The sequence below is a fragment of the Falco cherrug genome, chromosome 2, assembly GCF_023634085.1.
Source record: "Falco cherrug isolate bFalChe1 chromosome 2, bFalChe1.pri, whole genome shotgun sequence".
Taxonomy (NCBI): Eukaryota; Metazoa; Chordata; class Aves; order Falconiformes; family Falconidae; genus Falco; species Falco cherrug.
In genome coordinates this window covers 36,653,194-36,676,429 of record NC_073698.1, presented here as the reverse complement: position 1 = coordinate 36,676,429, position 23,236 = coordinate 36,653,194, and the positions used below count along the sequence as shown (strand labels likewise).

At 36.2% G+C, this 23,236-nt stretch overlaps 1 long non-coding RNA gene across 1 annotated transcript in view; it reads left to right on the top strand.

Moving 5' to 3' along the window:
• Positions 1 to 23,236, top strand: part of LOC114017941 (uncharacterized) — a 75,974-nt gene that overhangs the window by 34,786 nt on the left and 17,952 nt on the right. Inside the window, exon 4 of the long non-coding RNA XR_008731118.1 lies at positions 5,491 to 5,604. This is a non-coding gene — a long non-coding RNA (uncharacterized LOC114017941). The remainder of the gene's footprint in view (positions 1 to 5,490; positions 5,605 to 23,236) is intronic.

Below are 23,236 nucleotides of genomic sequence, written 5' to 3'. Positions count from 1 at the left end.
ACTTCATAGATGAGTCCGTAAGACTATTTGTCATACATTGCTGTTAAGTGTTGAACTACTTGATCAAGTTAGTTTTCTCATTAGCAATATTTTTTATATAAAGAAGTCTTCCCCACATCCACCACTACATTGTTTGAATTAATTTATTCTATTCCTTTTCCATTCTGTTTTGTATCAGCTCTTCATGGTTACTGATTTATTTCTGCTTTTGCTCTTTTACTTGATTTACCTTACTCTTCCCACTGCTCGTCAGAAAAGACACTATATTTTTAGTAATGTTTATGTCTGTGTTTAAGTGTTACTGTTTATTGTGTTTATCATAATAGTGGTTGGAAGATAATCTTCCGTAAACTTCCCATTCTAAACTTGCTAAACTTCCTGATACTTTGACAAGTGTAATTTTTCATGGATAATTGTTGAATGACCATGTCTGGATGTGACGTGCTGTGTATCAAGTTCTGTATATTACCTAACACAATGAAGCTTTTATTGTAAATGTAAAGAAAAGTAACTCCGAAAGCACTTGGCATCACCAGGAAGTCATATTATAATCTGGTGGCACTTGTATGAATTTTCCCATAAAACATAGGTTCAAAGTGATGTTGAGAATGACTGCATAATGAGACATCAGGTACTGTGACTTTATATTTCTTGGTAATTAAGTGTTGCATAGCATAGATTTTCTCTGTAGCCAAAGTTCATATGGGACAATTTGATTTCTATTGCTGCATCAAGAAGGAATATGTACTCTAAATTATAATGCCTGTAAATAATCCACCATCTGAATTTATTGTGGTGGAAAACTAGTCATCTGAGCCATATAGTGTAAAGAAAATAGTAAAGAGGGATGATTCTTTTAATTTACCTTTACAACCTACAACTAAGCTATTTTTGTCAGCTTTTTTTTTATTAGTGGAGAGAAACACACCCTTATTTGTGATTCATATAACCCTAAAGTGGATATCTATAGTTGGTTACACAAATTCCATCTCTAGTGCCTATTGATCTCCATTGAATATAAAAAAAAAAGTGACTAGTAAATATGCAGATGTCTTTCAGACCTCTAAAGTTATGTGAAATGTCTCCTGACCACTTACTTACATGCTGTGATATAAATATATTATGTTACTGATTTTTTTTTTTTTTATTGCTGGTTATTGTCAGCTTTTGCAATACTTCTGTGCAAAATGTATATCCATTATATTCTGTACTTTATAAGGCTACATGGCAGAACTATTTGGTCTTCCCACTAAAACAGTTATTTTTATAGCTCAGTCATTTCAGTTGGTAAAATATATTCCAAAAATATATAGTTTGGACTTGCCATAGTTTGTCTTATTTTCTGTTACAAAATACAAACTATAAAAATAAAATTTGTCAACATCAAAATATTTTTGGCAGTGTAGTGAATACTAAGAAAATACTAATCTCATGTAAAAGTAAATAATTTAAAAGCTGGATGAAGAGCAAATATAGATTTAAGAAACTGCTCATTAATAGAAAAATACAAGAAAAAAGATATTTTGGATATCATTTCTTTTCAGCAGGGATTGCAACATTATGAGAACTGTTTGTTAATGATCATCTATAAAAAGAACAACCTTACTTTGAAAGCATTGAAACAAAATTAAAAATATGATTTTTCTGAAGTTTTCTGGCATATCACAGTATATTTGCTTTTTCAGCAGCCTGCTGTCACCAATTTCTTTTTAAGACTTTGTTTTCTTTAGAATCACATTTACTTTTTTGTTCTATAGCTCTCTTTCTCCTTGTTTCCCAACTTCTCTAAGTTTCACTGAATCGCAGAATCAGAGTGAACAAAAAGAATTACCCTGTTCTGTCTCAGCTGAGACAGTATCTGCAGTTGGCATTACAAATGTGAGAGTGAAGCTTGTAAAGAGAAATTGTTTCTGTTTCCTTTATAAATAACAAGCAAGCTCACCAGTGGAAATAAAATCTTTAGGAGGAAAGTACAATTTTTACCCAAGCTTATTCAATTGCAATACTTTTCAGTACCTTTCTATTATATTTGTGCCAATATCTTAAGTCATAAATCTTGACATCTGCTTTATTTAAATGGAAATTCTTCAGTAGGGAATGAATATAAAATAATTTTAAAAAAGGAAGCGACAATAACTACAAAATTAACAGAACTGTAACTAACGACTGTTTTCTCTAAACCCTTTTTTCTTTAACAGACTTTCAGAGTTCCAAGTGGGAAAAAAATTAGGCCTTAGGTGTTTGTTTGAAATCAATGGAACTTATCGTGGGTAATTAGAGAAACCTCTCTATTGCCAAGAAAAAAAATAATAATAATATTTGGTATTTGCAAAGAAAAATAAAGATATGTATTTTAAGCACATATTTCAGTGCTGCTTGTGAGTTATTAACCAGGTATGGTCAGAAAATATCTGATCAATGAGTAGTTAATGTACATTAAATAAGACATGAAATACACATATTAATGAGGGAGAAGTGTTTTTAACTTTCCTTGTTGCAGTGCTTTTTGTTACCAGGCTACCCTGTCTTCCAGTCCTGATAAAAATAAGCAAGGTAAAGCAAGTAGTAAAGGCCTCAGTATAAAACAGTAACTTCAACTGCAGTTATAATGCAATATCAGTGTTTTCTATCATTTTGGCCACAACAAATCCGTGGGGTTTTGTTACAATTTCAGAATGATTGATCAAAGAAGAATTTACCAGAAGCATTAAGCCATATCTAATCAACAAGGCACTAATTTTATTGTAACTCTGTGCTGGCACCAAACCCAATATGATCTCAGAATATAGGATTATATGTATTGAACTATATTGACATGTACTCCAAAATTATGAAGAAATTATGGTGATTTATTTAATTAAAAGGATAGGTGTATTTTGATTTTGTCCTTTCTTTTACATTTTGATTTATCTTCTGTTATTTTCACATCTACCCAGTCTTTAATTCAAAACCTCAAAACCAAAAAGCCGTATTGGAGCATAGAAATAACACTGGTTGTGAATCTATATTTATTGTTGCACACAGAAAGTATTTTTATTAACAATACTGTTAGAATTCAGAGGAGGTTTTTTTATGATTTGTTAGTTGTCTTGTACAGATGATTGGTGCATAAATAAAACTTGTTTTCTAATTGAGATCTAAAACTCAAACTGAGATTTGAAATTAATTTTGTTAGGACCAGTGGCACTTCCTGCTGGACAAATTTTTTCTCAGTTATTTTTTCATTGTTTTCCTCACAGTGTAGCTATGTATGTTAGCAGCCTGAATTAAATGGCTTATTCACGTAGAAATGCAGTAGAGTTTGACCTTGAAATGGGATCTTAGATCACAACGTTGCTGATGACCTACACATAGAAAAAAATCATGGCATGTTGAGGTAAAAAAAGGAAAGGAAAATGTAGAGGCAAAGTAAAGTGAAATGAAGGAAACAGAGAAGAGAACGTTCTTTATTAGCTGTATGAACTCTGCAGGAACAGTCATAGGAAACCACTTTTTCCTTAAATATGTCATTACACTTAAATGTTACATTATTATTTAATGTCTTTTTTTTTAGCTATACATTCCACATTGCTTATTTTCTAAACCTCTGAGAATGGAGCAATAGGACTACACTTAAACCAGCTGTAGTTCCAGTTAAAACAGAAAATAACCTCCAGATGAATTCAGTTTTAGAAAATTTTCATTGATGACAATTGAGTAAACACACAGGAAAAAAAAAATTACCCCATATTAATGGTACCTCCCCACATTTATATTTCTTACTTTTGCTGTGGAGAGGGTGTTTACTTTTCAGGACATGGCCCTTACACTATCATTGGTACATCATGTTTTACTGGGAGTGCAAATATTATCACCCTATAAGCTTAGTTGCATTTGCATGCCCATGTTGTATTGTAAAGTGACATTTAGCAACATTTACTTTTTTGGCTGCCATTTCCTCATCTTGCATAATGCATTTTTCTTACATTAGAAGCTGAGGCACAGGAAAATTTTAAAGTTTGAGTGCACCTGTGGGATGACAGTGTGATAGACATCTGTGAAATAAATGCAGACGTACGGTGAGCAGGTTCAGCTGCAACCCCCTAAATGACATTTTATAGTATGGCAGTCTTAAATGGTAGAATGTTGAACAATTGCAAAAAACCCATACCATTACATCATGTAAAACTGTAGTACAAGGGGAAAAATTACAACAGTGTACAAAGCTGCAGCTGATCCTACTTGCCATATGGTATGTCACTCACTGTAACAACACTTACATTCCCTCAGTAAGTGCCCTTAAATATCAGGGAGCAAATAAGGCAGTACACAGATTGCAAAAGGAATTTGTAATAATATACATTATGAACTTTGTACTTTGAGGAATCGTTCTACTCTTACATTAACAGAATACCATTTAAAAATGCATATATCTTAGAATATTCATTCCCAGAGGTAAATAATTTAAAATCTGCTTGTGCAAATGGTTAAAAGCAAGGCTTCATTACTCACTCTAAAACAAACAAACCCAAAACCCCCAAACCCACCAAACTGTGAACAAAAAACTGCTATAATTTCTCTCCCCACCCCCCTTTCAGGATGCTGTGATTTTCACACAAGTGCAGTTTTTGTATATTTATGTATTTTTTCAATGTATTCTGTTCCAAGTGAACCTGATGAGAAACCAGCTAGCTCAACTTTGTTTTAAGGATGATAATTTGCTTTTTATCGCAGATGTATGGTAAACTATTTAACTGTTCATTATTTCTCACAATGCAAAATCTAGAGAGCATTCACACGAGTTTCATGCAGCAGTTTTGAAATAAACAAAGGAAGTACTTTGCCATATCATGCCTATAATTAAATTGTGGAACTCATTGCCACAAGATGTTGCAGAATCCAAAAGTGTAATTAGATTCTTAAAAAGACTGAGGACATGCCCATCTTCTCTACTGAACACAGAAGTCTGGAGCCTTCATCTCAGGACGTCCCTCAGACTCTTACTGCTGCAAGAGCGTGCCAGGAGAAAGGATCACTCTAGGCATGTTTGTTCCTCATATTCATGTCTGGTGAAGGAAGAATGTTGGAACAGATAAATCCTTGTCCTGATGTGATCTGCTATTTTATGGAAGTATTTACATTGGACTGAATTCAGATTCAGCAGTGTGTTAGCAATTTGCTATGTCTTCCACTGGATACTGAAACATGGGAAAAACAACAAAAAAACATTTACTAAGTCTGGATTCGGGTTTCATTTGGTTTTTTCCCTCACCCCCACCCCACCCACCCCAGCACCCCCTGGAAAAATACAAAAGAAAACTGATTGTGAGGTAAACACGAATCATTACATTATATATTCTTTTCAGAATGGGTGAGGTTTTAGAGATAAACAAGTAACTTTCTATTCTAACAGCCTATAAGGGAGAAATCAAGTCCTTTATTCATTAGGTGAATGAAGAATTGTTTTGACATTGGTTTCTGATTTTAATATCTTCTTCATGTATCTTGCAGTTCATTTGTGTGCTGGAACCATCCCTGTCCTATGGGATGGTGAACAGACGACTGGAAGATAAATATATTTTTTTACCATTTGCAGTTTCTAAGATCTTCTTTCCTGACAGGAAAGTAAGTATTTTTTTCACCAGTTACTTTGTAGAAAGTCAACACTTCTCCTAATTTTATTGGTAGGGTTTCTGGCTGTACTCAAGCAAAAATCTTATTGGTTTATCTGTGAAAATTTTAAGCACCTTTGTGATTTAGCTACTGTGGCAAATCAGTTAAAATGTACTACTAAGAAAAATTCTGCACTGACAGAGAAAAAAGCAACTTGACTATACAAGTTTCTTCTATTTCTAAATTCTACAGAATGATTATTCTCTAGGTGTCACTTGAGGAAGCAAAAGTGGGTTGAGATTAGGATCTGAGATCTTACAAGGTCTTACAGAGTGAGATGTGGTCAGTACACATGACATCACTTCTGAGGTGGTTCCTATAGTGTGATGTCCACTTTATTTTCTTTTCAGCTCTTTGGTAGATTTTTCTTTTTTAACTTTCCAAGCTAATGGAGTATACAGCAATAAAAAGTAACTCCAGTGTGGGAGATGTGGTAAGACTTCCTTGCTATTTTTCCAGCAACTTTGACCTTATGCACGAGTCAGGACATTGTTTTTTCTACTGACTGACAGATCTAATTCTTTATGAGACTTTAGTCAGTAAACGTCCTAATACTTCTGCTTACACTTTTCATATACCAACTCATTGTGTGGCTTATGGGAACTTCACTTATCTAAACTTTCTCTCACAGCTTTTGTGACCTGAGAGTTTTCTCTGATCAGTCTGTAGGATTGTGTGTTTCTACAAGCTATTTCCTCTGAAATGACAGGTCTTTTCTGCCAACGTTTCTGTCATCACTACTAATGCACAATGTTGGAGAATGCCCTTCTGATTTTTCCTGTTGCCCTTTTCCACAGTTTACTGCAGTATCATTTGTTGCTTCTCTCTGTTCTTCCTCAGTAATGCACTGACTGAGCCAGGGCAAGTGACCTAATGGTTTCATCATCTGGGATTGCAGACCTGTCTTTTCAGTCATGGTACTTGCTATCTGGGGATCAGGGTCAATATCAGTCCTTGGCAGAGTTTTTACGTTTCAGGGTACTATCTCATCTGCGTGATTTACTGATAGTTTCTCAGGAGCTGACAAGAGTGAGCTTCAAGTACATTTTCTTCAGCTGTAACATTGGAAGAAAATGTTAGTTGGAGCAAGCAGATTATCTAAACAGAGCCTGATGAGTCTGTGTCCCTGCTCATTGATCTTTCTTAATCCATGTTTGCTTAATTCATTCTAATCCACGACCTTTGCTCCCACTTTAGCTTTGCAGTGCCCCACTTTCAGCAGCACGTCGTGCCTCAGCAGTGTCAGTGTGTTAAACTCCAGGATATTATCATCTTTGGCTGTTGTCAAAAAGAGGGGACCTGGACAATGGTCAGGTTAACTGGCAGGTTTTACAGCAGATTAGAACAATAACTGCTGTAAAAGGATTATATCTCTTGAAGATTAGAGTTCTGTCCCTATATAGGAGTGCCGATGCTTTCTTGTTTTTTAAACACAGTCTTTGAAATTATGAAATAAATAGCAATTGAATGGTGGAACACAGCTTATGTGTCAGTGATTGTATTTTAGTGTCATACAGTATTTTTGTGATGAGTGAGAAATTCAGCTCACAGGTTGTAACAGTGAAGTTTGTGAAATGTATAGTGAGAGCTGGGTGCTTTTATGTCGTGATAGTATTATTTTCCTGAAAAATTAGAAGACAGAGATATTTAACTGTATTTTTTCTAGGTTCCACCAATTAACACAAAGTAGCTTTTCCATTATAAGGCTTCTCTCATATTAGGACATAGCAATAAAAGATTGAGTGATACTATATAAAAGCTTTTCAGCTGACATTTCACCTTGGAAGTGCAGATAATTTTCACTCCAGAGTGTCATTGTGCATCAGTATATACAGACTACTTGTAAACAGAAAAGTTTTATCTTTTTTTAATTTGATAGACATGCTTTATAGCCTTTAACAGACATTTGAGGGACACACCTTGGAAAATTATTTATAAATTATATATTCTTCTGTCTTCATTTGCACAGTGTATCATATACAAAATGATTGTGCGGCTTTCACTCTCTCCAGCATATTTTAAACAGGTATAAATTATCATATGTATCTTTAAGCACAATGAACTTACTTGGAATGAGACTGGGCAAACATAAATTGAAATGGACAATTAGAAGAAACACAGGTAGAATTGGAACAAAGGAGCAACAGAAGGAGATAAAAATGTTAGACAAACAGTTGTGAAAAGTTACATGCAATGACTCTGCAAGCCCTGGGGTCCTTACACAGCAACTTGAACACATAGTACTTCATGTAGCAAATAGAAAATGACACTTGCCAGAATCTGACCTTGCCAGAATTATCTGAGTAATATTTCTAGTATGATCGAACAACTTTCTCATTATTTCAGGCAGTAAGAGGTTTTCCAGAAAGCTCTGTCTACTAGTTCTTATTATACCCTGTTTTTATAAATGGAGAGAGAGGTGTATTAGGAAATAGCAGTGCACTTAGGTTTTAACCTTTTTATCTAGGTTCTTGTTTGATCTACACTACATGGGTGTCTGAGCAGTTTCCAAATGTGAGTTCCTTTACTTTTCCAGGGAAACACAATTATTGTTGAAAGAGAAAACTGAGGCATAAAGAAACTGAAAGTAAGATCTTTAAAGGAATTCAAGCATGTAGAAAACAAACTGGGCAGAACTGAGATGTTTCATTCTCAGAAAATGACAGGATCGCATGAACTGAAGTTTTCTCCATTTAAGATTATTTTTTTTAATGTAATATCCTGTTACTTCACATGCCAAGGAGATTCACCATCTTGGTTGTTCTGAATATATAGCATATCTCTTCTGCCCAAGGTTTATGGCTAACATTTAGTCCAGCACAGATCAAAGCAGTCACAGGTGTAGATACTTTTGTGCTGCATCCTAATGGTTAAATTACCTTTCCAAGAAGCAATTCCTCTGTCATGTTAGCCTAGAGGACCCCTAACCCTGTCTCTCAGAACAGGAGGAGTCAGGTGATGAATGTGGGGGTCCCTTGCCATTAAGCCTTTTGTCTATTTTGTACTCAAGAACAGAAGCATCGTGGGACCAGAAGAAAAGTAAGGAAGATGAAATCTGGGCATGCATTCTTATTTCTATCATCCTAGGCACTGTGAGGACAAGCCTGGCTTTTAGCTTCTTTTCCCAGGACTGCTTCAGCATTCAATCCATTGAGATCTAATGTAAAATTCATAAAACCTCCAAGATCGGGTTTTATAATTACCGTCTCTCAGGTCTATGCTCTGGCCTTTAAACTGCAATATAAGATTTCCCCTTGCTTCATTTCCTTCTCCCATGGTCCTTGAAATCTTGGCTACATGTTGACCATATCTCAGCTGCTGATGTATTGGGTTCCCTTTCTCATTTTGCATCCCCACACACTCTGTAATCTGAAAGGTATATGCCTAACAGGTAGGATCTGTATTGCCTGGATAATAGTATGAACCCTCTTCTCCATTTCCTTCTGTAGCTGCTGCCTCACCTCCTGACTGGGTTTTTTTGTTTGTTTTTGCTTTGGTTTTTGATGGGGTTTTTTTCTTGGAACAATTGTCTTTGCCTTGAATTGTGTGATGTTACAACCCCTGAGAGGTAAAGAGAAGCAAAAGTGGGAGTTGTAGCCCATAATCACCTCACTTAGGTACCAAACTATCTATAGATACCTAAGACAAAGGACTTTTGCTTAATAATTAAGACTGGAATTGCCTCAGGCTTCTCTATAGTTAGCACAGCAAAGCAGCCTTCTCCAGAGACAATTTCTCTCTCTGGAGAGAGTAAGTGTCCAGAGAGGCTCTATAGACAGCCTAGATTGTTAAATGAGGTTTTAAAATTATAAAAAATACAAGAGAGAAGTTCGAAGATTATTAGAAATTTGACTCTAGGTGAGGTGAATTCTACAGGTATTAAGAAAGGCACTTGTTTTTTTTTTTTTAATATATGAATTTATGGTGTATAAATTATCCTACTATTGGTAGATCCTTATAGGAATGCCTGATTTCAGTGGGTTTCTTGGGGCTCATTAGTGGGTGTTGGGTATCAAGGAATTTCTCTCCACAGCTCAGTTTTGGTCTTGGTGTACTGACTGCCCATGGTTTATAAATGTTAGTTTGTTTGTAAGTTCTATTTTGACCCAAGCACTTCCCTCCTAAATTAAATCCAAGCATAGTTCAGTGCATTGCACACTCAAATGCTTTCAATAGGCATTAGAGATGAAAGGGGGTTTTCTCCCCCTGCCCTGAGCAATCCTTCATTATTATCTACCAGGCTGGGGACCTTCCCACACTCCCCTGTGTCCTTGGTCACCCCCTCAAGATAGGTAGCATATGACCACATTTTCATGCTATAAAAAACCTTTCAGGTGGGCTGCACAATTGTCTCATTATTTCAGACAAGTTGAAGTCCTTTCTTCAACCCTCCTATCAATACATACATATACACACATACATACACACAGATCGACAAAAATATATTTAAATATATGTTTTATACACACACACACATATATATATATATGTATATTTACAAATGGACCCTTGTATAAGCCATGCAAGGCCCAGAAAGGATCTAAAGCCAAGAACTGCTCATGCAAATACCGCTAATCTATCCTAGAAGAGACTATTTCTGAGGCTGGCTGCCAAGCATCCCTCCCTGGGGTGAATGCAGTTAGAAGAGTGTATGTAGTCTGATTTGCTACAAATTGTACCCGCAACTTTTCAGAAAATGTTGCATGTCATCAGGCTGTTCTCTTATCCTTCTTTTTCTGTTCTTATTTCACGTACCTTTCTCATCTCATCATTTTATTGTAAAGCTTTTATTTTTATTATAGGCTCATAGACCCGCTTTCGATTAAGCAAGACCATAACAATAATACATTTAAATGTCCCAACTAAATAGGCTGTAAACTAATTTAGTTAGCCAAAATAAATATATCTAAAACATATTATGCATAATTTGGGGGGAAAAAGTGTTTTAAAACATACAAAAGCTAGAAAGTGCTTTTTTTAAAAAAAAAAAAAAAATCCTTTAAAATATCTGTATGGATATATACATACACAGAACATGAATATCCTTGAAGCTGAGGAAACCCAGCTTTTTTGTAATGGATTTCTTTTGAGCATACCGGAGGCAAACTTTTGCATTCTGAGAGAGAGAACAAATGGAGGCAAATAATGAAATCTGCAACAAAGCTAAAAATTTAAGATAGCTCTTGTGCCTGCATATCCTTTGGAAAGTATTAGCTAATTATATTTAACATGGAATGAGAACATAATTCCCACTGTTTTGACAAATAGCACATTAGGAACTTGTAAATAATATTATTAAAAATAGTTGTCCTTGTCTGTAGTTTCTTCTTTGTAAGAATAAAATTGATTTGAGGCCCATCATTCACAAGATGTGCATTATAATATCAAAGAAGCAGTCTGAGACACTGGAAACTGAAAATCCTGTACACTCTCTTCACAGAGGGAGAAATTTGCTGCTGTAATAAGAAGATAAAAGGAAAGGTATGAGAAGTCTATGATAGCAGCATGATCCCTTGTGGTAATCAGATTTTCAGTCATGGTTAATTTGAGTCAGTCATTCTACTAATAATATTATCCTGACTATAATCTAAGCATAATATTGGTTTCCATTGAGAAATGTAAATTGTAGATTGTTAAGCATTTTTAATTTTTTTATTAGTTGACTAATTAAACTGAATTGCTCACCTTTTTTTTCCCTAAAAAATTCCATGCAGAGATGAATTTTAATACTTTGTATTTAAACACATCATCTTTCATCCAAAGATCCAAAGGTGCTTTACAGTACAAATATTAATTTGTACTGTACAAATGATCTCGCAGCAGTCCAATGAGATATATTAGTAGCTGTTACTTTTTTAAGACTGTTTTTTAAAGTGAAATGTTCACATTCTTCAGCAGGATATAATAACAAGAGCATCTGCATATTTGCAGAGTCCTTCTCAAATCAAGGGACAGTGCTTTCTGGTAGCAAAAAGATTTGATCCATGCAGTAACCTTACTGAAAGATAATAACTCACATTAAAAGTAGGAGGGTTTCTTTCCATTAACTTCAAAGGGGTCAGGTTTTCACTTAATAATGCATAATGGTAGCAGTGTCAGAGACAGGTATAGAAAGGGAATAGTCAAAATTGTCAGGTATTCTATATGCCAGTGAGATGCAGAATATACCTGCACAGAAGTTTGATATGTATGTTTAGTTGTTTCCCAATAACATTCTTAACTTCTGTTTTCTCTTAAAAAAAATGTTATGTGCGTAAGTGCATCGCTTTCTTCAAACATGAGGCCAGACCTAACGATGAATCAGTTTTGATCCTTAAAGCTAAGATGCAACAGAGCAGTAAGAACCTACTTTCACAGGTATGCTGCATTGAAGATCTCTTTTGATTACATGTCATCATTGTAACCACACTTCAGAGTCAATGAGCAAAGTCAAATGAGTCATGACATCAAGCCTGACTGCAGGAAGTGAACACACTGCAACTATACATGGTATTTAGTTTCCCTCTTATGTTCAGGCTCTTAAAAAAAAACAGGGCAAAATTTAACTTTTCTTTAAACAGAAATGAATTCCAGAGTAATTTATTTTTCACCTTTTAATCTAGATTTAAACTCAGATAACAAAAACCAGAATGTGGCCTTCGTACTAAGGGTAAAGCTTTAAAAAAGTGTGCTGTAATTGTTAAAGACATAGTAAAATCAAATACATAATGATCTTAAAATGATATACTGAGTACTCTGTATTAATCAGATCTATGCACAGAGACAGAGCACTTCAAATATATGACTAAAAAAAGACGCATGCCTACCTGAAACAATGTCCTTGGATATAGTGCTTACCTTAGGGTATTGCTTAAGGCCCTTGCACTGAAATCATAGATAAGGTGCTTGGCAACAAAAAGGCCTGAGTCAATTATGGTAAAAAACCACTGGAACACTCATAAAGCACATGTAACAGCTGCATGAAATGGCAAAATGCTATTATTGCGAGGAGAATAAGATGCATCATTATAAATGAAACACACAGAGGATTGTTATCAGCAGAACAATTGTTATGTATTGAGCAATCAGGAACACCCACTTGGAAATCCTTAACGAAATGCTTAACATTTTATAAATAGAATTTCCAGGGAATTCAGAGATCAATACAACTGTCTAACCACCTTCCACCTGTCTGGAACTGCCTTCCAGTAAGAGTAACAGAAGGAAACAAATTAAGTAGCTTTAAAGTGGAGCTTAATACATTTTTGAATGGGATTATAGGATGCAGGAAATGCCTGTTAGAGCAGGGGATAGGAATCAATGAACCGGGAGGCCTTTCAGCATCATATCTTGTGCTCCAGAAACCTTCTTTGTTGTTTTGTCTCCAGTACACATAGGTTCAGCACAGGAGACATGTTACAACAAAACACCCTGTTGTTTAGAAGTTGTTATAGCTAATAGTGGTACTTCAAGAACGTTTAATCTTCAAATAAGTCTAATATTAACCCTATATTAGCGGAGCAGGAATCCAGGCTTCATGACTCATTATTAGTAATCAGCAGCAGAAGTGTCTAAAATCAATAGCTAACATTCATCAGGGCCTTGCAGTGAATGAGGGGCAGGGTGTGAAAACGACACTCGCTCTTCAGTGTGCCTGTGCCAACTAAGATCAGATGAAATGTCAACATTTCTTTCTCTGGTAGTCCAAACTAGAATTCATATATACACACAGTAGGAAGGCCTATTAGGAAACCAGGCATTTCTGGGTTTAAATCCCTATGTATTCATCCACATTACTTGCACCTGTAAGGAATATCTGCACACAGAAGGAGGAGAAGCAGCCCTCAAGGTCAAGTGCAGAGTCATGGGAATTCTTCCTGTTCTAGCTGGAGAGTAAGAAAAAACAATCAATGTAAATTTTTCTTGGTTGATGTGCTGCAAGCTTCTTGTTACAGTAATTAGTGACGCATGAACACTGTTAGGCTTTGCAGCATGTTATATCCCTTAATGCTCAATATTTACTGTAGTGCCCAGAGGCCCTTATAGGAATGCTGAGCTGACACAGCACTGCTGGGAGGCTGACAAGACTGCAGTGGGAGGAAATGCTACTGGTGGTTTTCCCAAGGGACCCAAGCATCTCTCATTGCCCTCCATCTCCTGCAGAGGCTGTAGCTGCTGACGTTGAGTAAGGGAGCAAAGCTATCGCCCTTGGTGGGCTCAAGGGCTCTGTGTTCATGGTGCTGCTCCTGGGAAGGTTGATCTGTCTGTGCCATGTGAGCCTTTTCCTTGCACTGTCCATCATGAATAAGCACTCATTATCGAAATGGACCTTATAAAAATGAATACTATATTGTGGAGTGTACTGTGAAAACATATATATTTTCTCTTGTCTGAATTCTAGGCATTTCAGTTGTTACTCAGAAGCAGGTCTCCTACACATAAATGTGACCCTTGTACAACTGCCAAGGTCAGAGACACTCAGGACAATCTGCTACGTAAAGGCTGATTGCACAAGTTTAAGCTGCCTGAGGACTGCTTTAATTTTATCTTGCCAATTTTTCTAAAAGTCAGGGGGGAAAGAATACTGTATGCTAAAACTGATTCTTTCTACTTCCCTTATTTTTCTCTTTATTCCTTCTGAACAGTCACCAAACTATCTGTCCATTGCTGTTTGGTAAGTATTAAAAGTATTTTACCGTATTAACCAAAATGTTTTTCTGAAATGATGTATATATGGCATAGATTAGAGAAACAACTATGGATCAAATATTTGGCTGAAGACTGGGAAATGGTTTAGCTGTCTGTCAGTCTTAGTTAATTGAGACCTCTCTTCTAAGCTCTTCCTTGGTACTCTGATGTAAGTATTAGAAGTTAATCCATTAAGTCTAACTGTTCACCTAGTCTCTTTTTATATCAAGAAGACAGTATCATCAAAGTTTGATGTCATTCTGTGATAGACATTTAAGATGTTTCTGATAAACTACTCTCATGAAGTTCCTTTCTCTACTCATAGATCTAGGCTTAGTAGGCTACTATGTCTAATGCTAAAATGTGTAGGTTAGATGAAGTTAATTGCACAGTATAAAGAGGTGGAACATGATTTACATGCTTCACCCAATAACGGATTACAAATAAAATGCAAGGATTAATAGGAAAGAGTTGCCTAGATGCTGTCATCCAAAAGCAGATGGTTGGCTTTTTAATGTAAAGAGGTAGTAGCCAAAAACATTGCAGCCAGTGCAGATTGTGTTCCAGTACATAGATGTAATGAGTCAGTAGCAAGAAATGATGTATCTGATAAAATGGTCAGTTTTAATACATGAAATAAGTAGAGTGAGAATTTCTGTATGTGTAAAAATTCCTATTTCTAGAGTTATATGCTGCAAAAATGATAGAATAAATGTGATCAGGATGTTGGTTACACAGCTACTGTTGCTGCAATTGTAAACTAAAATAAAACCCAAGCCCCCAAACCCAGAAAATAATCTCTGTAGCAGGCAGTTTTAATTAACACTTTGTGTAATTTACACTTTTAGTTAGAATGTACTCATTTTATCATCACATGCCTGTATGCTGTGTCAGTTCAGAACTGATCATTCAGACCCAGAAAATTCTCCTTGAAATGTGTATTCCACCTGGTAAACTTATCTGAACATATTTAATGAAGAGAAATGATCAATTTTATGTGTACACTATGAAATTGGCCACTTCATCTATGTTGTATAATACCTTAAAAATGCACTTTAACACTTTTATCTGATTAGTATGAATGATTCAATAAAAACACCTTAAATGCATAGAAACTGGAGATCATATAGTCTAACCCAGCTGTCATGCAATTTATAAATACAGAAGCAACTACCCACATCTGTTCTCCCATTTTCTTTTTTCAATTTAAGAGGGAAATTGACCTTACAATCTTCAACGTGACTTCGGGTCATTGTTATTAGTGATGAGAAAATGCTGTGTTCTTCTTTTGACTGAGTCTGGCAAACCTCCCAGATATTTTACAATCACAGTATAAAAGCTCTGAAATGCTGTACAATATTTTATTTTTTCAGGTTTAGACACTTGTTGTAGAAGCCTGTACAGCTGGCAAATAGAAATCTTTTTGCAGGAAGACTGTGTGCTTGTTTTCAGTTAAAATGTTTCTTCTTTGAAACTCTTGAGTTCTAAAATAACTTGGCTGAAATAAGTAAGTTACTAGGTCTTTCTTTTAGGCAAAGACATTAGTAATTTTCATTTAGGGAGGATGGGTAAGAGAACAGTATTGTTATTTTTCACATTTCAGGAAGAAAAAAAAAATGCGTGGAAAATTAGAGTTTGGCTCAGCCTGATTCTCAAGGAAACATGGATCCACAAACACAGAAGTATAGAACTTTCCACTTTCCCTTCATGAAGCAAAGAGAAAATCCAGCTTTTTGCAATGTAATTCGCATTAGCTACAGTATTATTCATGCATAATCCTGTTTAAATTCTTTTATGTCTAAGTTAAAAAATCAAGAGTTTAAGTACCCCAATAGAACAATTTTATCACAATTCAGCAGCATCCAAAGGATCTCCACAGGAGCTTGTTTGACTTATCTTCTATCTGCAGGGAATCTGGGACCCGTGCAGTATGTCTTAATGTTTAATATAATAACTAGCAGCCTGTAAGAACTGAAATAAAAATTGATGTATGTGTTTATATTCAGATGAGATACAAGGATGCTAATCCTGAGGGTTAGATACTTCTCCACCTTTTGAAACCATTCTGTTTTGTATGGTACTAAGAGAGAAAGATATTCCTCCTCTAAGAGCTGGTTAAGATAGCACACACACACACAGTTTTGGATCTGAAACGGGAACTGAGATTTCTGCTTTTTCATAACTATTAGGCAAGAGAATCATGTTTCGAAACTTTCTTGGATAAAATGAATATTTAATAATGCTGAAAGAAAGCAAACAAACCTTGTAAGAAGAAAAGTACTCTCTCATTCCATTGAAACAGATTGTTGTTCAGTGAGCAATTTCGATAATTTTCAGCAGAAATACTAAAACAAATATTGATTCAGTGATAAAGATCAGAAATTTAGAAAGCAAAACTTGGTTTTTGGGTTTTTTTGGGTTTTTTTTTTGGTGTTAAGCAAATATGTCATCTAAACCAATTGTTTTTACAAAACCTTACCGATTTCTTTAGAAAACAACATAAGCTACCTCAGATCTCACAGCATTCTTGCCTTTGTCCCTCTAGGAAGAGAGGAGAAGAGTAAGACATACTGCAGATGTTGCGGAAAGCACATTCATTTGCCATAGGCAAGTTCTTATTGTCTTCTTTTATGCAACTTCCTTGAAGAAAGTCTGAATAAAGAGATAGACTGTAGCATGATTTTAAGGCCAGCAAATTCACTGCTGTTGAACTGTAGGGACAGCAAGATCAAGGACCCTTTGTTGAAAAAAAAAATCTGCAAAGAATCATCACAAAATGGGATTACCTCCCATCTAAAATATGGTGTTAATATAAGGAAGCAGAAGAGTCCATGGTGTCATCCAGGAGCTTAATCATATGGGCGTAGTGGAAGGTGGGAGGAAGAATATTTGTTACCCAGTTATTTACCAGAAAAATGTTTATTATAATTGTGAAATGTAGTAGTAATGTAGTAGTATAGACAGCCCCTTAAAAGTTAACACATCTTAAAACTCTCGATTAAGGGGTTCATTTGCAAAAGCGGAATGAATTTATCACTGAATATGCACTGTACAGTACCTTTATTACTTTTCCCACCATTAGCTGTTATTTAATAAACTCTGCTATTAATAAGCAGAGATAAGGTCTGACTTAAGCTTACAAAAGACAGGAAATTCAGAGTTCAGACTTTCCATTCCGTGTTTAACTTGGACCTTTGTGTCTTGATATTGCAGCAGCCTGGGAGCCTTGAGCAGGTATCTTTTACCTTACACCACTTTACATGTTCAGCAAAATATGCAAGCGTGCAGCCCTGTAATAAAGCATTGCCACTGCTAGTGATAGTTTTGTACTGTGTTCGCACAGTCTCAGGACTCAGGTTTGTCACACCTGCTCTGCATGAACTTGTCTTGTCCTGTCTGTAGCTTGGTTTAGCTGTCATAGCAATTTCTCTAATTGACTAGATGTCTGCAGCTAATTTGTTTTATTTTTGTTGTCGGTGTACGGTGAAATCATTGTTTTATACAGATAGCAGAAACAAGCAGTTGTTGTATGCAGAATGACACATTTCTAGTACTAAACTGATGATGTAAGGTAGAGAGATACTGTTGTATCAGCAGAGGGCTTGAGAAATGGAGGCAAAGAATGTGGTGTAGGGATGGGCATGAGGTGATAAGGGATGGGTCGCATGATGGCACTTCAGACCCCATGGTTATAAACAACTTACACATGGTCAGTTACAGAAACACAGATCTGGGCAAAACTGGTTTTAGGGATAAAAAGGAGAACAAATAAGTAATGTCTAGCCATATGTAAAAGGTGTCACATACAGTAAATTTGGATGTAATGTGGAGTTGCAGCAGAGGTGTAAAAGCAAGTTACAAACATAAAAATGACCCTAAGTGAACCCTAAAGTGAAGAAGAGGAAACCATCAACATAAACATTGCATTGCTCCCAGTAAAGGACTCCAGATGCTGACAATTCACCATAACAACATGTCCCCCCACATCCTCCAAGAAATAAAACACTGACCCTAAGATCCCAAGGAGCTGGGCAGGAGTGAGCATAACACTAGAAAAAGGGACAGAAACAAAAAGTATGTACAGCAATTTTGATTGTATTATTATTCTTTCTTTTTGTATTACAACTAGAGTGTAATAATTATTACTAAAAATTATTAGACTATTAAGATTTCAGTTATACTGACAGTAAGATCTCAGTTTTATATGTATATAAGGTGTACCTACTCTACTTATAAAGAGTTTTAGTGTAACAGACACTGACTGTAGTGAAGTAGAAGGAGGTAAAGCAACATGTTATAAGAGCCAGAACCAGAGCTGTTCCATATGGTCTTCATTGTGCTACTACTGTTTTGGATATCCAGTTTTAAAATTCAGATTCAGAAGTAATGTCTCTAAAATGCCATAGTTGCATACTAATTTTTTCTTTTTATCATTCTTGCAATAGGAAGCAATGGGGAAAAAAAAGGTAACATAAAAGGCATGATGATATCACTTTACATTATTTTTCAGTTGTAGATTTGTAGGTTTCAAGTTTTTAGCCACAGAAAGCTGGTTGCTTGGGCAACACACTGGATTTGAAATTAAGTTTCCTTGATTTTACAGCAAATCTTCTACATAATCTAGGAGTACTCATAAGTATTTCACTGTCCATCTGATAATTTTGTGTCATCCCACCTTTGTTCCTGTTATTTTCATTTTTTTTGTCAGCTCTTTTGCATGGTAATGGATAGTAGGGTTTTTGTTTCATTTTTTGGTGGGTGTTTTTGTACAAGACTGATCAGAAGGAAGATCTGGTGTTGATCAGCCTTAGAAAGTGCATGGAAGAGTAGGTGTCTAGTTGATTATAATGGAGTGTTCCAGCAATAATGTTCTACACCCTATTCGGCAAATGTTCTTTCAAATTCTTTTGATAGTGAACAAAGTTGTTAAAAGTCAATTTTTGAAGGTAACACCTCTATTTTCTTTATATCTCCATTGACAAGGATCTGGTTGGCCTTGAATCCAGGACAAGAGATTGTTAATTCATTAATGATGATGACAATGAACTGAAATGTGCTATAAATTACAACTGAAGTATTTAATACTGAAGTGTACCAGGAGAAAAAAACAAATAAGAAAACCAATGTTTTTTATTTTATCAAAATCTTCTAAAGCAGTCAAAATGAAATAAAAAGAATATTTTTATAATGCAGGTGTTCAATAGGAATTTTATTGTATTTGAGACATAATTAATGCCCACTCTTTATTACCAAAAAGAAAAGCAGACGTAATATGTTCAAAAAACTAAAATGAAGGGTCCATCATTAAGTGAATAGGACGCTTTGATTATCCATGGGTCGTTAGTTCAATATGCTCTAATGGCTCCTAAAGAGCTGTTGCACACTCTGAGAGTACTTACTTATAGTAGCTTATAATGCATCAATACAGAAGAAACAAATACCAATATCAGGAAATCATCTTGGTGGGTTTATAGCTGATTCAGAATATTTATTTCCACTTTTCTGTTATTATGTGCATGAAATACCTATGTTTTATTCATGGCACCAGCTATTGCTCATGGTGACGTGACACAATCATCGTTTGAAATTGTTACTCCCTTCTATGTTTTTTGAAATTTATACCACATAAAATTCAAGTTGTCAACTTGTAAAAATCATAGTGGCTCTTTTAATGTGCAGGTTAGGTAGATTTTAGATGGCCGTGTGCAGGAAAAGAGTCCAGAAAATTGCTGCTCACTAACCTAGGGCCCTTTAGGGGTCTTTGTTTTTCAGTGTCTTAGAGGCTTACATTTATGGTGAGAGATTACTTACACATTGACATTGCTACTACTGCAATACATGCCAATTTAATTCTGCAATCATGTCTGTTCTTTACAGAATGTGCAAAATGTTGTAAATCTGGAGCTTCATTCTACTTTATTAGTAACTTTTTAATCCATTCTGGCCTTTCTTTACTTCTACAGTTATTGCACTGTGATACTTACAGGCTCACTGCTTTTCTCTTCCTTTTATGTCCTTTCATGTCCTAAAAATTATTAAATAGGATATCTCATGAAAGCACACACCTAAGGAGGGGCAAACACACGTAGCCGCATGCCTTCAGGTTATCAAAAAGATAGCATTAGCATTTTTCCCAGGTAAAAGAAGGCAGCAATTGCTCACTGAAATGGTGAAAATCTTCATGGGATCATAAAATTATAGGATAATTGAGTTTGGAATAGACCTCAGGAAGGCATTTACTCCAACCTCCTGCTCAAATAAGGGTCGGCTCTGAGATCAGACCAGGTTACTCAGGACTTTGCCTAGCAGAGTCTTGAAGATCTCCAAGGGTGGTTGCATGACTTTGCTGGACAACCTGTTTCCCCACTTGACTGTTACCATCGTGAAATAGCTTTTCATGGCATCCAGCCTCAACCTTACTTGTTTCAACTAACGTCCACTCTGTCTTGTCCTCTCACCTTGCACAGCTGTGAAGAGCCTGGCCCCGCCCTCTTCATTAACTTCCTCGTAGGTAAGAGAGGGCTGCTGTTAGCTCTCCCCAGAGCTGTTGCTTCTGCAAGCTGTGAACAACCACAGTTCCCTCAGCCTATATGACTTTGATACTATTAACTAGAGTTTGAAAATTTGTAAATATGTTTGGTAAACCTTACTTTTAAAATCAATGGATTAACATGTAATAGCCTTGGGCTTAGATTCAACAAATGATTTATGATCTTACCTGCTGCGAAAGCTTCTACCGTCTAATGTCAGCAGTCGAAAGTTGAAAGCATAAATATTTTGTTGGATCTGGGCCTTGGCATTTTCCTTGCTTGTTCTCACTTTGCCCTTAGTCATTTATCTACCCCAATTACAGTTGCTTTTATATTATATGCTATTCATGAAATCTTTTTTCCCAGAATATGTCCTTTTTATTCAAACCAATAATGCATTGGCTCCTTAAAATGTATGTAGTCTCAATTAGCAATACATGATTTGCCCTCAGCATAATACGTACCCAAAGAATAGCTATAAATTCCTTATTATGTCTCTTCTTTCCAAGGTCTGTCAACTTTTTCCTGTCCTTCTTGAGCAACTCATCAGTGCCTTGTTCCTGTCTCAAAGGAACTATCATTTCTACTGTCTTGTATCATTAACACTTTTCCAATTCCATTAACTCTTAAGCCCTCAGACTGTTTTCCACAAATATATGAATCACAGAATTATTAGTTTTTCTACTTTCTACCTGTCCAGCCATCACAGCAAGATGTTGGTTCCCCAGCCATGGATCTTCTTATACAACTTTCTCTAGGACAGCTAATGGCCTACATCAAGCCATCTGCTATGGTTGTTCACCGTCACAGTCACAGCATTTCAAGAAGTACACTCCATCTCCTTCCTGTTTCCTGCCAGAGAAAGGGAACTTGATGCCTCCACTTACTAACTAGCCAAGAAAAAGGGATTGTCTGCAATAGCAACGGAGAACTGTCATCAGTAGGACGCTACCTTCTCTTTCCCCACAACTGAATAGAAGGAGGTACTACTTAGAAGAGGCAGGGTAGAAACCTGATTGATACAGGCAGAAAGTATGAGGATCCTGGATTATTAAGGAAGAGAAAGGGTAGATTTGGGGGTTTTGTTTTGGGGGTGGTTTTCCTTTGTTTTCAGCATGGAGGTTTTTTTGGACAATGTATGTTTCATGTCTGAGCTGGACAGTCTTTGAAGACACATTACAGTATCAGCAGCACATCTTCCCTTTTTGGTATTACAGCTATCTTCCTTTTTCTCCCTGCTTGCTTGCGCAGTCCAAAATTTGAGCCTTCTCTTTCAGTTTTTACTTTGTTTTAACTTTAATCTGCGGAAGAGGAAATTGTCCACATTTACAGAGCTCCTTTTATTTTTCTAGGTATCAGCTGAATTGATGTAGTAGTCAGTCAACCTTCTACTACTCTGTACTGGTTGCTGGTTACCACACTGAAATTAGACACCTGTATGCCTTTGGATAACTAGCCTTTTTCTCTCTCTCAACCAAATGTATAACAGGTGCCTTCTGTGAAATGAAGCATTGTGCATTTCTCATTAACCTAGCTTTCTGACAGGGTTTCTCTGCACAGAAAGAATGACCAGGTCTCTGAAGTCATTTCATACCCTCTAGTATAGAGGTATTCAGTAGCAGCTGAGAAGGGGCTGGGGATGGGAAGAATCCCCACTATCTCAAACTGGAAGATATACTTTGCACTAGTAAAGATCCAATGCCATTTGAATGCTCCTCAGAGAAATGTGGAGACTGGGTTTTACACCAAGGCAGAGTAATAAGGTGTTACCCATAACAAAGACACACGTTCAATTCCCAAGCTAGCTTTCCAGCTTCTTAATTCATTTTTTCCAGTACATTTTTCATTTCATTTCAAACTGCTTAATTAAAAGAGCATACTTTTGTCACTCTGACCTGTGTTTTTGTCCAGGCTTAGTATGGTACAATTGATACTAGCCCAGTGTGAACTGCCGTTGGGTCTACTAAAAAGACACAGCACAGTGCGATGATGTTTGTTTCTGCTGAGATTTAATGGCTATTTGACTTGGCAGCTGCTTTCTGAGACATGGTTCTCACAGGGGATCTCTCCATTTCAACAGCCACAGTATAGGTTTCCTCTCTGGTACTGAGTGTCAAACATCTGCTCTCCTCTTATCTTTCCCTTCCAGTTTTTCCTGTCTCTGGCGTAGTTTGCTGTGGGGCAGGAGTCCCTTTTTCCCCCTTCAGCATGGTGACAGCAGCGTTTTCTTACAAAGGCCCACTATAACCAGGAATCTGTAGAAATTTCAGGAAACATGGGGAACTACCCTGATCTGCCCTTTCCATCTTTGCCACTACTGTATTCCCTTCCACAATGATACTTGAAGTGCCTGCAGTGATCCTGAAAGTGCCACAGACACCATCAGG